We start from the raw sequence: 17,942 nt of genomic DNA on the forward strand, positions 1-17,942 counted from the left end.
GTTTTTATTAATATTGTCCTACTTTTAGTATAATAGCAATACCATCACAGTGATGATACCTATAAAGCCCACTTGAATTGGAAACCTGGTCAAGGGAATTTGATGCCCTTGGTGACAAATCCTTACCCACTTCCACAACTTCAGTCTCCAGCTTCAAACTAGGGATACTAAAGAGTCATTTTATTTTCTTACTGTAAACACATAGATTTAAATTTCATTTTTTCTCCCTTCCTGTTTTCCTGAAGGTGTTTTCCATGGGCCACGCAGTCTGGGCTGATGTTGTAGTAATCTATAAGAAGACATAGATGTGAATTAGGGAGATTGAGTAGAAACATGATGGATATTTATTTAGCTGGAATTTGGATAAAAAGATAAGAGGAAATCAAAGCTGGCTACAAAATTTTGAGCCAAGGTCCAGTGTTTTTTCCAATAATAGAAGTATCTGTCAGGCAAAGGACTTAAAATGAGTTACAGGGGAAGATAATGAACTTCGTTTTGGATATGTTACAGTAACCTCTAAAATTAAAACACACAACTAATAATAATAATAGTAGTAGCTTATTTAGCCACTTTATTTGGCCACCTGATAAAAATAGTGAACTCATTGGGAAAAACCCCGATGCTGGGAAAGATTGAAGGCAATAGGAGAAGGGGGTGGCAGAGGATGAGATGGTTAGATAGCATCACTGACTCACTGGACATGAATTTGAGCAAACTCTGGGAGATAATGGAGGACAGAGGAGGCTGGTGGGCTACATTCCATGGGGTCACAAAGAGTTGGACTTGACTTAGCAACTGAACAATAACAATACCTTATTTAACATTTATTTGTACCATAAACTCTACTAAGTTATATTTATATATTAATGATTAAAATTTTTATGAGTAGATTGTGTTAACTCCTTTTAGAGAATAGGAAACTGAGAATAAGAGATGTTAATTGACTCTTCTGAGATCATACAGCTAGAAATATTTGAAACCTTAGTTTAAATCAGGTCTAATTACCCTGTTATATACTGTTTCAGTGAAATAGAACAACATAAAATAGCATAACTATTGACCATTGATCCAAGATTGAATTTTCAGTTCTCCTGTATAATGTTATTCCAACATTTTGACTCTATTTTTAAATGTGTTCTTTTCCTGATGTATTTACATGAACTTTGAATTCGTGGTCCTTGGAATCTGAACTCGTAATATTCTGCCTTTGAAATTCTGTTGTCAGTCAAGCTGAACTTGCTTGTACTCTTGTTGAGTTGAGATGAAGATTAGTAGGTGATTATCAAAACCCTTTGTCCTTCTCTGAATCAGTAGAAACATCATATGCAGACTACCCAGACAGAGACTATGCTTCCCTGCCCCTTTAGCATCTATACAGGACAACGTGCCTAGTTTCCTTTAATGAAACGTGAGTAAAATTGCTGTGTGCCTCTTCTGCATTATGGACTTTAAAAAACAGGTGTAGGTCTTTATCCCTTTCATCTACTGGGTTCCTGGCACCAGCCAGTTTCTGGAGATGTCAGAATGGAAGACCTATGCACTCCAGGTCACTGTGCAGAGAAGAGTCACCTGCTTTGCTCTAAGAAAGAAATAAACAGCTACTGTGTCTGAGATATCAGAGTTTTGGACAGGTTTTTTTTTTTTTTGGAGTATTCTAGTCTAACAGTGATAACATTTCTATTATCAATAAAATTGGTTTTATTTTATAATAGTAATAGTGAAATATAGTTTTATGTTATCTTCTGTAAGACACCTGGATGCTCTTGCAGGCTTCCTGACATCTTACATTATTTTGTGGTGTGGATTTAGGTTTGGGTTGTGAACTGTGGCTTGCATCCTCAAGTCAGACTTCTTTCTGCTTCAAAATGCAGAAGAAATTTGATTGTGCTTGTTTATCATATATTATATATTTATCAATATTATGTCCACAGCATAATGCATGGGTGTTTATTGAAGTCTTGACATATGTTTAATCACTGAGCCTGAGATAGGCTTTTTAGTGGATCCAGCTGAAGGGAAAAAGGAAAAGACACTTTTTTTTTTTTTTAACAAATGTCACCTAGTATTATGTAAGCTATTTTTTCACAACCAGATAATTTTGTTCCTTTTGAATTCCTATTGGTCTTTGAAATTTAATTCTTCATATTCATAAAAGTTATCTTACTGCTACAGATGCCTCTGAGAGAGAAGCTTATGGTCAGGAAAATCAAGAAAAGAATTCTACATGAAGACCTGTGTTAAGGAGTCTGTCACATAAAGAAGTCTGTGAATAATATTCGTTTTTTTCAGTAATACTTTGTGTACATCAGAAGAGCATTCTCTCATTCAGCCATTTTGAATACATGTCTTTTTTTTTTTTACCTTTTTTAAAAAAAATAGAGGATAATTACTATACACTATTGTGATTTTTGGGCCATACATCAACATGTATTGGCCAAAGATATATGTATGTCCCTTCCCTCTTGAACCTCCCCCCAACCCACCTCCCTCCCCATCCTACCCCTCTAGGTAAAATACATGTTTAAGAGACGTTATTTTCAGGCAAATCCTCCAGAGAAAACTTTCAGTTCAGCTTTGAATTTCATCATCTCTTCCTTTTCACTGTTCAGCTAGTTACACTCCCCAGTACTGGCTGTGTGCTTAGGGTCTTCAGTGATTGCCGTCCTCATGTAGCACCAGAGAGTAGCTTTTGAAGAAAGAGTTGTGAAAGCTTAAAAAATTAATCTACTGAAAGACTGGACCAAAAGCCTTTTGCTAGAGAACAACTTTCACTTTAAAAACCAATTACTAAGCTCTCAGAGCAGAACAGAAGCAAAAAGCAGAGCAGGAGAAAAGGACGGTTGTATAAAGAAACCCAGTTCCTTTCCTTGAGCCTCTGAAGGTTTTCTCATATACTTCTCTGTCACTTCTTGGAAAGGCAGGTTCTCCATTGGACCAGAACCTGGAAAGATTCTACCTTTGTTTTGCATCAGTATGCTTTATGATTTTATTCTTTGTATAAGAGTGTTGTTTTTATGCTCACTATTATTAGATTAGGTTGGGTTCAAATTCCAGCCTCAAGGTTTTCTAGCTCAGTGGTCTTGAGTCTCAGTTGACTCACCTGTAAATTATAGGTAGTGATATTTACTAGTTATTATGATAAATGAGTTATTGCACATAAAGTGCTCCACTCATTTTTTTTTTTAACCTTTGTAATCGTTCAGTAAATATCAGGTCTCCCTGTGTTCTTGCTGGTGGTTGTTGATGGTAAAAGTATACCTTTGTGAATTCCCTCTTCCCTTCTGATTAATGCCCTCTTCTCCTTTAGAAGTTGTAATGCATTTAATCTACTTTTGTATCATGGATAGCATTTTATGTCATTAGCATGGTTCTGTCATGTTCTTCCCTGATATATTCTCTTTCTCACTTAGCTGGGGGATCCTACTTCCTTTCATGTCCAAACTGACTGGAAGGGGGCATTGCTATAATACACACTTGATTGAGAACACTAAATGTTTCTTAAATGGTAGCAATTGCGTACTTTTTTTCTTCCCGTTTTACAGCCATTATCACTGTAAAATGAGCAAGGAAAGTTCAGTTAAATAAAAATCCTGATGAATATTTTGTGAGGTAGTTATAGCTTACACATTATAGAGTAAATATGGTGTTATTGTCCAGGACCTGGTGTGAGCCCAAAACCATATTGTCTGGATTTGAATCCTGCCTCTGACCCTTCATAGTTGTGTGACCTCCTCAGATCACTTCTGTTTGTGAGTTCATATTTTCATCTATGACATGGGCATGGTAATAATATCTACCTCTTTGGAATGTCGTTAGGATGAAATTATTTAATGTATATAAAATGCTTAGGATAGTACATGGCTCATAACAAAGGTTTTGTGTTTTGGTTGTTGTTTTGTTACTGTTGCTGTTATTACTATTGTGTTTGTAGATTTCACGCTATATAGCTTGATGAGGAATTAGCCACAGGGCTTTATAGAGTCATTTGCTTGTAGTATAAACTTTGAATAATGTGTGTTTCACATGGCATTATTGTTGTTGTTTAGTCACTAAGCTGTGTCTCTTTTGTGACCCCATGAACTGTAGCCCACCAGGCTCCTCTGTCCGTGGTATTTTCCCAGGCAAGAATACTGGAATGGGTTGCCATTTCCTTCTTCAGGGGATCCTCTCAACTCAGGGATCAAAGTCACATCTCCTGCATTGGCAGGTGGGTTCTTTCCACAGAGCTACCTGAGAAACTCTCAGGGAGCCACTTAAAATTTTTAAAGGCATAGAGAATAGTGAAATCAATGATCTCTGCCTAAAATATATAACTCTTGGGGGGTTCCCCGGTGATCCATTGGTTAAGACTTTGTCTTCCTATCCAGGGAGTGTGGATTTGATCCCTGGTTGAGGCGCTAGGATCCCACGTGCTACATGGCCAAAAAGCCAAAACATAAAACAAAAGCAATATTGTAACAAATTCATTAAAGACTTAAAAGGACATATATCACTCTCCTTGGAGCAAGCTAGAGAGGACTCGGTCAGACTTACTGGGAAACTGTTGTCATAACACGAGAAAAAAGTAGTATGTACTAGGTTAGAATTGATGAATATGACAAGAGTGGATAGAATAAGAGATTTTTTAAGTGGAAAATTTACATAGTTGTGTGATTAAATGGAGATGGAGGTCAGAAGAAATGGAGATTTCAAGAATAACTTCTAGTTTTCTCAGTAGCATAACAAGATGTGTCAAGGGTCTGTGACTGTATAGAGAGATAGACCAGGATAGATTTAGAGATGACATGGTCATAAGTTTTATTTGGGCATGTAGAATGTGAGGTGCTCTAGGATCTGGAAAAGGGAATGTCAAATTATCAGTTGGACACAGTGGTTTTGTCTGTGAGGAGAGGCCTGAGAGGAGGGAAAATTCTGAGCTCTCACCATATGCATGGCTGTTAAAGCCATAGGGTCTCTGAGGCATAGAATATTGAGCAAAAAGAAAAAATTAATTAGAAATCTGCCTTGAGAAACACCACCATTTTATGGCCAGATAGTGGAGAAGACAGGGAGGAAGGGAGGAGAGAAGTGGGGAGAGAGAAGAAGAGGGGGAGAGATTTCCCAGAAAGGAAGGGAAATTGGGAGATTGTTATGCACAAGCCAAGGAAACAGATGGAAACCAGTTTGAGGTGGAGGAAGGAATAAAAGGAAAGTGAATAGAAGACCTAAGAACAGGTGTCTCTCCCATAAATTTGGCTTATGAAGGGGGGAAGAGAGACTGCACAGGCTTGAGACAAACATAAGGGCCAGGTGAAGTTTTTAATTAATTAGTATTCTTAAAGAGGGGTCGCTTCTGGATTTGAAGCCAATGGAAATAATCTATTTAAAAGAGAGAGTTTAAAGACTCTGGAAAGATGATTATACAGATGATTTTGTAAGATTTTCAAAAAATGTCAGGGATGAGAACAAGAAAGAGGTCCAGAGAGGAATAACTCTAGAGCAGTTATTATTGACCGAGAGTGATTTTGTGTGTAACCTCCCCTTCCACCACCCCGGGACATTTGGGAAATTCTGGATATATCTTTTATTGTCTCACCTGGGAAAGCAGTGCTATTGACATCTAGTAGGTCGAGGGCAGGGAGGGTGTTCAACACTCTACAAGGTACAAGACAGGCCCCACAAAAAAGAATTATTCAGTTCAAAATGTCAGTATGTTGATGATGAATAACCATGTTTAGAAGAAGAGAGATTCAGTGCAAGACAAGAGTAGAGGGATGGAATGGAGTAAGAAGTGGGTATGTTTTTCTATCTAATATTAATCACATAGTGACTACTCAATAGATGTTAGCCATGATTAACTAAACTCAATCTCTATTAATGTCTACTCTCTAGTAACATCTGAATAATGGGCATTTTAAAAAAAGGAATTAGAATTCATTAGAGAAATAACTCTCTAATGAACATTAGAGTTAAATGTATTATGGTTGCTCTTGACCCCCACATTGAATTCTACTTCCTTTAGATTTTATAAAATTTTATAGACAATATCTGTGACTAAGACAATTCAATTAAGAAAAAAATTAGATTAATTTTTCTTAAATATTGCTCTTGAAAACTGAGGTCCAAGAAGCCTTAACTATCAGTCCTAAGCATTTACCAGCTACATGATTCTAAGTACAGGATGTTAGACTTAACCACTGTAGACTTTCTCTTTGACATGTGAATAAGAACATTCTTGTCACGAGTGGTTGTAAGCATCAGTGACTATTGTTGGCAGAGCACCCATTATAGGACTGAAATAGCAAATTTTAGTGATTGCTGCTGCTGATATTACTATTGTTTTTTTATATTACTACTATTGATAAGGATTTCATTTAGTCCAACTAATTTTGCAACCCCGTGGACTGTAGCCCACCAGGCTCCTCTGTCCATGGAATTTCCCAGGCAAGAATATTGGAGCAGGTTGCCATTTCCTTCTCCAGGGGATCTTCCCAACCCAGATGTGGGATTGAACCCACATCTCCTGCATTGGCAGGTGGCTTCTTTAACACTGAGCCATCTGGCAACTCCAGTGGAGTTTATTTTATTCACCTTACTCCCATTTGATAATAACCCTCTTTCCTTTTGAAGAATCAGCTTTCCCCTATGCAGTTTTGTTGGGATTACCAAGTAAAGAATCATGCCTTCTCTGGACATAATGTCCCAAATAAGACCAATTGATACTTTCCTCTGAGAAGTCAAGTAATTTCCCTGATTCCTGTCTTTCTTTGAATCTGGCTCACTAGTATCAACTTTAAATTTGTGTGCTACGTAACGGCTGTTTAGCTAAATTCTTAATATCTGTAGTTATTAAATGTTGATTTCTATTGATTACAACCAACAAAATCCTAATTTACACAGGCAGCATTAATACTGGAAGCTGGATTAATACTGGAAGTCTTGGGACTGGGGCATAAATGAATAACTATCGTTGTTTAGCAACTATGGGTTGGTGAGAAGAACTATATATCATTGTTACATTCTAGGTGATATGTTTATATTGTCTATTATATTCTATGTATTGATATGTCTTTAACAAATTCCAGTGTGTTGTTTTATTTCCATTACTCCATGAATATTTTATTCACTTCCTCACAAATCTTTTCCATTTTTCTGAGACTCTTTTGCTTGGACCAGAATGTTATTCAATCAAACAAGATACATTTTTGTTGAATGAACACATTTATTCCTAATGCTTTGATTATGCAGTTGCCAAAAAGGAAATCAGTCCAAACCATTCATACAAACAGATTGGGCTGTATTCTCTCATCTTTCGTCATTGTGTTCAAGGTAGAGCTATACTTCTATTTTAAGAATGAAAAACAAATTTCCAGAAGAGATAACTTGTTACTAAAGAATTCCTATGTAATTGGAAGCCTTCGAGGCAAATAATAATTGTAATTTGAACGGAAGGGGTTGGAGCCACTTCTATAATGATACTCATTAGATTTTTTGTTTCTCTTCTCTGGACTATATAGGAGCAACAGTTGCTTATGTCCTCATGGACATAACCAATGTAAACATGGTGATTATTCCTGGCATGATGTCATCCTTGCTGATGATCAGATTGAAGATTCCTATTGCTTGCCTTGTCTCATCTAAGCAAAACCAAATCTTTCCTAAAGTGCAATGACAAATGGTTAGGCTGTGTGGGGAAAAAAAGGTGGGATAACAGTCTATTTGCAAATAGTCTAGAAAGCCAAAAATTTATTGTTCTTTGGTTGGTCCTAACAAACTTTCTTTTATTAATAGCAAACTATGAAGATCCATGCCAGGGTAACTGCAGAGGGGATTATAAAATGGTCTATCATTCTCTCCAAGGAAATATCTATGCAAATGTAGCAGAACTAGATATGAATAAAGAACATGGTAGGCTCAGGTTTTATTATTAGTTAAGCCCTCCTCTGAGAATAGAAAATTTTGGTTCTTTGTAACTTATAAAGGTTTATAAGGTTTTTTTTCACTGTATTTTACTTCATGTAATAGTCTTTTGTTAATAGGAAAAAGCAAAAAGAACAGAGACATCAATGCACAATTCAACACAATTTTTATACACATGAATAGATTTTAAAGGCCAGAATGATAGGATCTGGATATTGGAAATAGAATCAGTTATATAATGTAAAAGTCATGCAACCAAAAGACAGAACAATTAGCATCTAGATCTAGCTTTGCCACAACTTTCTATAACATCTTTAATTCACTTATTTAACACAACCAGCCACAGCAATTTTCTGTCTATGAAATAACATAGCTGATCATTAGGCCTGGAGTTTCACCTAGTTGGGTCTGAGTCAGATCCAGTTCAACGAAATGTTTGTTCCATCATCATGTAATTTTTATAAATTGAATCTGATGCAGCTTGTCAGAAGATGGTCTGTAATACTCCACAGGCTCTATTACTCTCTGATGCCTTACATTTCTATTACCTGCCTGGTCCTTGAAGACAGTTAATTTTGTGTTCCTTTTAGGAGATGTTCCCTGAGGATAGTTATGTTCTCATAATCTTATGATTCTATGTAGGTTTGAAATGAGCTAACTAACTCTATTCGAGCTTATTTAACAGTGAAAAATGAAAGTGTTACTCACTGATGTCAGATTCTTTTGAGACCCCATGAACTATAGCCCACAAGGCTCCTCTGTCTATGGGATTCTCCAGGCCAGAATACTGGAGTGGACAGCCGTTCGCTTCTCCAGGGGCTCTTCCCGATCCCAGGACTGAAGCTGGGCCTCCTGCATTGCAGGCAAATTCTTTACCATCTGAGCCACCAGCGAATACTCCCTTATTTAACATAAGTGAATGGTAAGAAGATTGGGGGGGGGGCGGATTATACATTTAATTTGATCATATAGTTAAATATGGGCTTCCCTGTTGGTTCAGAGGTAAAGAATCTGCCTGCAATTCAGGAGACCCCAGTTTGATTCCTAGGTCAGGAAGATTCCCTGGAGAAGGGTTAGGCTACCCATTCCAGTATTCTTGGGCTTCCCTGGTGGCTTAGATGGTAAAGAATCTGCCTGCAATGCAGGAGACCTGGGTTCGATCCCTGGGTTGGGAAGATTCCCCTGGAGGAGGGGATTCTCCAGTACTCTTGCCTGGAAAATCCCCATGGACAGAGGAGCCTGGCGGCCTACAGTCCGTGGGTCACAAAGAATTGGACATGACTGAGCAACTAAGCATAACACAGCATATATATATATATACACACACATACATACACACACGTACACACATACACAAGAGGTTTTCAGCCTAGCCCATGGAAAATTATGCGTTCTGAAAACTTATCTAGATTTATGTCATCAGGTTCAGTCTGAATGAGCTAGAGAGTTTTAAATAAAAAAAGACCCTCAAATTATTGGGCCATAACTTATTTCATGAAACAGATTTTCTTTTTATAACATATCTAAATATTGTTTTCCTAGTAGTAACTGTAAATAAAATCGATTTTTCTCCTTTAAGGTTGTTTCCGAGAAGAAATTTTTATAAAGTTTATTTTCAAAACAAGAGCAATTTATTCTTCTGTTAACAAAAATGATGAATAAGTTGCATATTCATGTTAAAAGTATGTTTTTAATCATGCACTTGACAGTAGCCTCTAAGTCCTAAGCATTCACAGTATAAATGGTGAATAAGAACTAATTGCTTTCCCCCCCTTCTTTTTGCAATTCAGAACCAGCATCTTCAGATTAATGGCACATTAGTGTATTACTCAATGATATTTCATTGGAAGAATGTATTTCCACAAGATGACAATATCTCTCCTTTGCATAATATTGTTAATTTCAAAGTTACCATTATAGTCACATTTTTTTATTATTATCAGCAAACAAACATTTATTAAGCATGTGCTGTTTGCAGATTACCGAATACACTGCTCCAAATAGATGAGGCATGTGATAGTGATAGTGTCCCATGGGTGTTAAAACTATATAGTTAAAAGCCAGTGCAAAAGTGAAAACAACACAAGGTAGAGAATTCACACAAAATGCTGTAGAAATTGTTGCTTCTCCAAATACTGCTTACATTTTCTCTCATGAACAAGGGAGCCAGTCTTCACTCTGCCATATGAACACATCCATGGATGTTCTGCTTTGACTAACCTTTCTGACTTAGCCATGGAAAAAGGAGATTTTTGCTTATTTTTTACATTATCTTCTGTTGGAATGTATCTCATTCTGCTCCCCCTGCCTATGACCAGGGAGATGTCATATGCCACTGGCATGTGATTACAAAGGAGAGAGACTCTATGGAAAGGGGTGTGTTGTGGGCAGTGGCAAGATCTGTATAAGTGTTGGGACTCTTCACTCCCAGAGTGAGAGGCTATTAACACTAGATCTAGCGAAACTGCCATAGCATAATAGAGCTTTCCAGGTGGTTCAGTGATAAAGAATCTGCCTGCCAGTGCAGGAGATGCAAGAGATATGGATTCGATCCCTGGATTCAGAAGATCTCCTGAAGGAGGAAATGGTTAACCATTCTAGTACTCTTGCCTGGAGAATCCTATGGACAGAGGAGCCTGGTAGGCTACTGTCCATGGGGTCACAAAAAGTTGGGCATGACTGAGCACGCAGGCACACACGTGGACTTTGGTAACCTGGCTCACCTCCCAAACTGTTGCTTGTGCCCTGTCTCTGAACTCCTGGCAAACCCCTCCAGCCCTTCTCCTGCCTCTTGTCCTTTCCCACTCGTCATAAGTATGGGAAAGTGCAAAGTCCTTTGGATCTTCTGCCTCAGAGCTTCCATCCATCTTCTTTTTCTTTGTATTTTTTTTTTTTTATTAAAGACTATCATTCAAAAGGGAAAAAGAGGGTCACCATCAGCCCCTTTCTGTCCGATTGCTGTATATGATGAGTGTGTTGGGCATGTATTTACCCTGCCCAGCCTTCTTCTTGTAATTGATCCCACTTTCCCTTCTTCTGCTAATTCCAGGAGGCTAGCTACTTACTGACTTTACCGACTGGTACAAAAAGGTGGACCCAAAGGCCCAGGACAGCTAATGAGAATCCTGCATCTCCCAGCTGTGGTGACTGGTTCAGGCATGGGATCAAGCCAGGCCAGCTGGAACCCTTGCACTTGACAGTTATGTGAGTAAATACATTTCCCTTTTTTTCTTAAGACAGTCTGTGCTTCTTCCACTTGCAGATGAAAAAAAAATTCAGACAAATACAATAATTAATAAGGAATCACAGCTCTGAGTTTTCTTTCTTCTCTCTACCAATTCTTTCCTTCTCTTCCTATTGTTCTTCCCCCAACACCCCCTCATCCAATTGCTTAAGGATAGTGGAATTCACCTTCTTAATAATTATACAGTATTTCCATCAGGACAACACTGTTGACATTTTAACTTTTAATGTGTCCAAATCACAGCCCCAGCCCTGCATACAAAGGTGTAGCACTTTCCATCTCTTCTCAATGTGCTGACATCCTGACAATAATTCTATTTTTCCTTTCTGGTTAGCTCTCAAATGCCGAACTCAAAACAATTTCATGTGGTAGGAAAGAGCACTGGATATGTTCACAATTTAAAAATAATTAGTTGGAAGAGACTTTGGAGCATATCTAGTACTGTCTTCTTTATAGCACACTGACAGTTGATTGATTACCTAGCCTATGCTTGAACCCATCTAGTGACAGAAAGTTCATTACATTACAGCTTTGTCTTTTCATTTATGGACAGCTCTAATTGCTAGGCATATTTCAACTCAGATTTCTTTTTCTAATGTAATGTTCTATTGACAACGCTTCTGAAACTTTACTTGTCCTGGATAATCATCCCTGATTGTTTCAAAGTTTGTTCTTATGACAGTGTTTCCAAATACTTTACTTAACCCTTCTTAGGAGGCTCTCGAAGTTCTGAGCAATGTCCATGTGACAATGTCCATGTGACAGTATGGAGTAGAGTACCCTGTCTGTCCCTTGAGTTAGACAACAGTTCTGTTTTTGTAGTCTTGGATTTCATTAGCTTTTAGCAACCAGTGAATTGAAATGTCCATTCATAGTTTATTGTAATCTTATTTTAACAATATAATTTTAAGTATATTTTTCCTATCCTATATTTGGGCAGCTGATTTATTTTGAACAATTGACATTTTGAACTTAGATGCCAGGCTGTACATTCACCTACCATCTCATTCTAACCTTACAATGATCTTGGAAGATAGGAAGGAACTATATTAGTTTCATTTTATTAATAAAAATATTGTCTCACAAAGAACCTTGCCTAAACTCAAATAGCAAGTTAGTGGTAAAGCTAAGTACCAGAACTTACACATTTTTGATGTGGTGAGAGAATGTCCAGCATTGACTAATGACTTAGAAATGTGTTTATGTGTTAACCTCTGTTGGTAACACATAGTTGAGAAAAGTAAAACTGCTGATATTTAATCCATTTTACTCTTTTTACTTCATTCCCATCAGAGATTTCTTCATTCTTCCTAATGATTTCTTCATTTCTTCCTAAATTAGTAGTAAGTCTGCTTTGTCCTGTTACACAAATCAGTTATGTAACAAAAAGAGAAAAGTAAAACTGCTGATATTTAATCCATTTTACTCTTTTTACTTCATTCCCATCAGAGATTTCTTCATTCTTCCTAATGATTTCTTCATTTCTTCCTAAATTATTATTAAGTCTGCTTTGTCCAGTTACACAAATCAGTTCTGTAACAAAAAGTTCTGCATCTTGCTTTATCCTATAGACTTATGGGCATTGCATTTTAGACCCACATGGTTCTTCCCAAATCTGCAGCTATGACGTGTGCTTGTCTTACTAAACTGAACATTTGCTCAGTTTGAATCTCCATTTCAACTGTTTGTATCCAGTGTTTAAATGAGAATTCTCTGGTGACCAAGCTGGGAATTACTGCATGCACGTTTTAGCTTTTACTTAAGAGGCACAATTAGAAGAGGAGAAAATAGAGTTTCTGTGACTTGAGAGTAGCCCCTCCTTTTTTTCCGATAAGATTCCCTATATGTTTTATTTGTCTCTTCTGCAGATATTTCTGTATTATATGGTACATTCCTTTGAGGTGAAATAGAGCATCTGTTTATTAGTCTCAGAGCAATAGTGCAGTCCCTCTTTTAAGGTAATGAAATAGCTGGGGAATGCTTACCTGAAAATATTTTTTTTTTGCTTTACACTATCATGTATAACCCTGATGTGATGGCTTATTACCCATTCCCATATAGAGATTGGTGTAGGCAGGTGTTACTGACAAATTTGTCAATTCCAGCCCAGAGCTACAAAATTCCTTGTCCAAGGACACAGAATCGACTAACTCAGTATTAAGGTTCAAAAAATGCCAAAGACAGTTCTGTTCTTTCAAGCATTCCATTTGGTCTAATTGAGCTTCGCTAACCTTTTCTCTTTGACAGAACAACTTTGAATGCATGTCAGGAGAGAGCTTTATAAATATTTATTGAATAAAACAGCTTGTTTGGATATGGAATGAGTTTAGAGACAGGAATAAGACCAATCAAACTCTAACTTTCTGGTATGGAAAATGTGGGCTGAGAGAATGCCCAACATCAAATATTAAATAATAACCAATTTTGGTTTTAGTGTTCAACTTAATGTAGTGTTATATTAAACTTGCATTTGCTCATTACCTGTAAAAATTTTTCTGGAGGGATAGATCTTATTTATTATTCATTTACTCATTCATTCTTTCTCTTCTTCATTTGTCAGATTATTCATCTATTCCTCAAATTTCTAAAAATGATTTAAGGTCATTTAAAAATATGTATATGATGAATTGTTATAAATTATACTCAAGATATCTAGGCAAAGCAAGAAAAATATGACAAATACAGAAATGGTATCTATAACAAAATTACACTCTATAAGGCCTGAACGTTTGCATTAAAACTAGGTCCTGAGTTTTCTAGTAATTAGCAGCACGAAGAGGGAATGCTGATGAATTCCATATTTAATTTTCATATAATAAATTTCTTTCTAAATAATAAGCACAAAATCATTTATTAGAAAAAATAGCATTTTTCTGGATATATGAACAGAGTGAAGATTTTTCCTCTGGATATTGTAAGATACAAGGACAAAATCTGTCCCCACATGGTAAATACAACTTGATGCCTTAAACTTTTATTATTTATGTGTGATGATCAAAAGTAGGGTATCTGTGTACTTTGCATTTTTTTCAAAAGAACGGTCTGATGTGGCATTGCTGGTGGCAATATGTGTCTTCAATGGTACCTCATCCCCTTGTCACTATGCATTTTATTTTATCCCATTTCTTCATATTATGACCCAATTTGCTCATTTATTTATAAATTGATTTTATTTTTTACTTTTTGGTTGTGCAGCATGTGGAATCTTGGTTAAATCAGGGATCGAATCCACGGTCCCTGCAGTGGAAGCTGAGTCTAAAACACTGAACCACCAGGGTGTTCTCTCACTGTACATTTTAATAAAATGCATATCCTTGTCCCTTGCAGCTGTTTCTCCCACTCCTTTTTGCACAGAGCTTTGTCCCCTTACTGGTCCTGTGCATCCCTGTTGATAAAATCCACATTGTCCATTCAATGAGTGGTAATTTACAGGAAAAATTCTTCCTTTTTCCAGAACCATCTTTCATCTGTTGTTCCTGAAAATGGCTGCGTTTTGGCCAGCCTCCTCCTGCTAATGCCCTATAACATGAATTAGATACTCCTTAAAAACCTTCTGTCAGACATTTTCTAATAAAAGCTCCTGCAAATGATGCTGTGTTTGGCTTTCTTCCTTACCTAGAGCAGGGATGACTGGCACTTATTAATAGTAAGTGGTCAAATAGCTTTGTAGAATGAAACAAAGAGCTTTAGAAAATCAAGTAAAAATGATTCTAAATCTAAAATGATGTAGGTAGTTTAAATCAGTCACCCATTTGAATATTGTTATGTCTAACTATTTTAAGTTTAAAATTCTTTGCCAGTGATTTCTTTTTTACATGTAGATTTGTGTTATGAAGTTGACTGGCTGAATCAAAATATTTCCTTTTGCACGTGTAGTTATTAAATAGTGAAAGAGCTGGCCAGTCAATTTACTTTTCATGTAAGAAATAATATCTCTCTTCCAGTAAATCATGTAGAAGCTAGCCTCTGAAATTGTGAAGATTTTACATATTTTGTTGTCCTGCTTGACATGGTTCAGAATGAATCATCATAAATTAGTCTTTTTATGCTATAACATTTCTGTAAGACATAGACTTCCCCAAACTATATAGAGGTTAAAATAGAGCTTGCTTATTATATTCATATGGATATTAATAGATGTAGAGTTGAGGGGAGGGAAATAATTTTCTGAGAGTTTAGACTTATGAATTTCTGTACTCACTCCCTTCCAAAAACTGTTCATTCATTTCTTAGACAGAAACTGATGGACTCTAAGGGAGGAAGATTTCAGAGTTGAATAGGATATGGTCTATTGCTTCAAGGATGCCACAGTGTCATGAGACCAAAAATATTGCTGCAAATTCTAAAATCGGGAAGTGTACAATTCTGCTGGCACATAAATCTATGAGGTAGAGAGCCACTGCCCTTATCGATCTGAGTGTTAAAGATGGACGAATTGTGGTTTACAAAACAGAGAGAGAGGAAAATAATTCCAGAAATAGGGAAAACACATTTCAAAGGCACAGAAACTTTGAAGTCAATATTATCCTGAAATCTGCTTGTGGGAGAAAGAAATGAGTATTTTAAAATTTTAAAACAACACAACAGAACTTACTTAACAGGGATAGTGGAATGTCATGGGCTGTGTGCTCCGTATTCCTCAAATGTTAATATCTGGTAAACCAGATAACTTTCTCCTTTCCTTAATATTATAGGTTTAAAAAATTAAGAAAAAATATATTTCTTGGAAGGTTAACTATTTTTTCTTCTAAAATTGTCATAACTTTACTTATTTAAATAATTATTTTGATCTCCATGTGTTCATCAAATATCACTAATGGAAAGTTTTAAATTGTTCCTTAGCTTGGAGGGTAGTAAGGGTTGATAAAACCTGAGAAAACCACTTTGGTAAGAATTCACTTGTGAGTAATGAGTGGTGTAAGTAGATGTAGTGAAAAGAGGCAATTTGCTAAAAAGAGAAGCAGAGGAATCATTTATGCTTAAAAATGAATACTTCAAGTATTCCATTAATTAGATGTTCATTTTTGTAAATAAAGCTCTTTTTAAAATACAAAGATAGCAATATTATTCTTTTTTTAAAGTAAACCAGTAAAAAATGATAATTCTTGAAGTGAAAATACCTGGATTATGTTCTGACTTCAGTGTTTACTAACTTCGCAGGAGAAGAGCACGATTCTCTCCAGAACATTTCTTTTCTTCTGTTTCTCTAAAGAGAGAAATCTGATTCCTCAGAATTTTGATCAGTGGTTGGACCACCGTCGTTAGTTAGGATCACAGTGCACCTCTTTTTCCTATTTTCTCCTCCTCGTCTCTAGGACCCACGTGAGACCAAGGCCCACACTAAAGGGGAGGGCCAGTTACCATCCTGTTATCTCTGTGCTTCTGCTTAGAGCATTCCCCAAACCTTTAGGGAATCATCCTGACTGGGTTCCATTCTTTGACATAGAGAAACCTGTTTATGGCGTGGGTGTGAGCTGTGTGTTTGATCTAGGTTACAGGAAAGTCTTATATTTGATTATCACTGTTAGCCTATCTAATATTAAAGTGCTGTTTTGGGTTCCCATTTATTAGTGAAATGTGTATTTTGCTTTCTCAGCAATTGTCTAAGAGAAGAGAATGTTTGGAGAAAGAAATTGTGGGGTTGTTAGTTTTTAATTCAGATGTCTGAATTTATCACATCTTTAAAATAGTATTAACCCTAGAACAAAGGGTTTAAAGACTGAAATTAGCTACTGTCTTTTTTGTTCATCACCTGTTGGCATAGAGTAAGAGCTTAATAATTTTTATTTATTAGACTCTAAGCAATTTGAGGGAAATAAATTGGCTCGTTCACCATGGTGTCTTCAGCATGTAGCATATTGACAGTTTATATGTGTATTTATACACTTAAATGTGTGTGTGTGCATATATAGTTCCTAAATGAATGAAGATGAGTGTTAAAACTTTTTTACAATGTAAAATAATAAGATAATCATCTATATTATATTATGGAATATGTCTTTTGCTTGATGTGGGAAGAGAAACAGAGGGACATTTTATGCAGTAAAATAAAGAGATGTTAGTATTGGAATAAAATATGACAGCTTCTGGGCAGAAAATATAATGGGTCTGAAGAATTTGAGAAGAATTAAAAGATATAATAGTATTTCCACTCACAACATAGTTTTAGAAATAATTTCAATTTAATGTTTTCAACAAACATTTGTGTCATTTACCTGTGCGTGTATATATATCATATAATATAAACACATATATCATACAACTGTGTATATCACTTGAATGCTATATAATTATCAATAATAAAATGATATATTAAAATATGTTCCCAAATTAGAATGCCCACAGGCTTGATTAGAATAGATTATATAACTGGAGTAATATTTAAAGCATAGTTCATAAAATATAATCATAATTTTACTTTAAATCAGTAGCTATATCTCTGGATTAATCATACTGATACACAGGATATTTACTGTCAGAATCTTTTAGTTTGATCTATGACTTTGCCAGGAAAGTGCCAGAGTAAACTATTGCACACATTCTTTATCATTTGCTTAAAAAGTTGGTTGTTTGAGCTACTTAATTTTTCTATAGCTAAATGGAAGACAGAGGGAATAAAAGAATTAAAGGAGGAAAATTATGTATGATTCTGTTTTTAAACTTCATTGTTTTTTGGTCACACTGTCATTAAGTATGCCCCCAATAAAGAGAGTTTTGCTTCAAACATGTAATTGTGAACAAGTAACTCCAAAGATTTTGGAATATTGCTTTATGTATAATTCAATTAAACTTTAAATTA

This window comes from Cervus canadensis, chromosome 4, assembly GCF_019320065.1.
Source record: "Cervus canadensis isolate Bull #8, Minnesota chromosome 4, ASM1932006v1, whole genome shotgun sequence".
Taxonomy (NCBI): domain Eukaryota; kingdom Metazoa; phylum Chordata; class Mammalia; order Artiodactyla; family Cervidae; genus Cervus; species Cervus canadensis.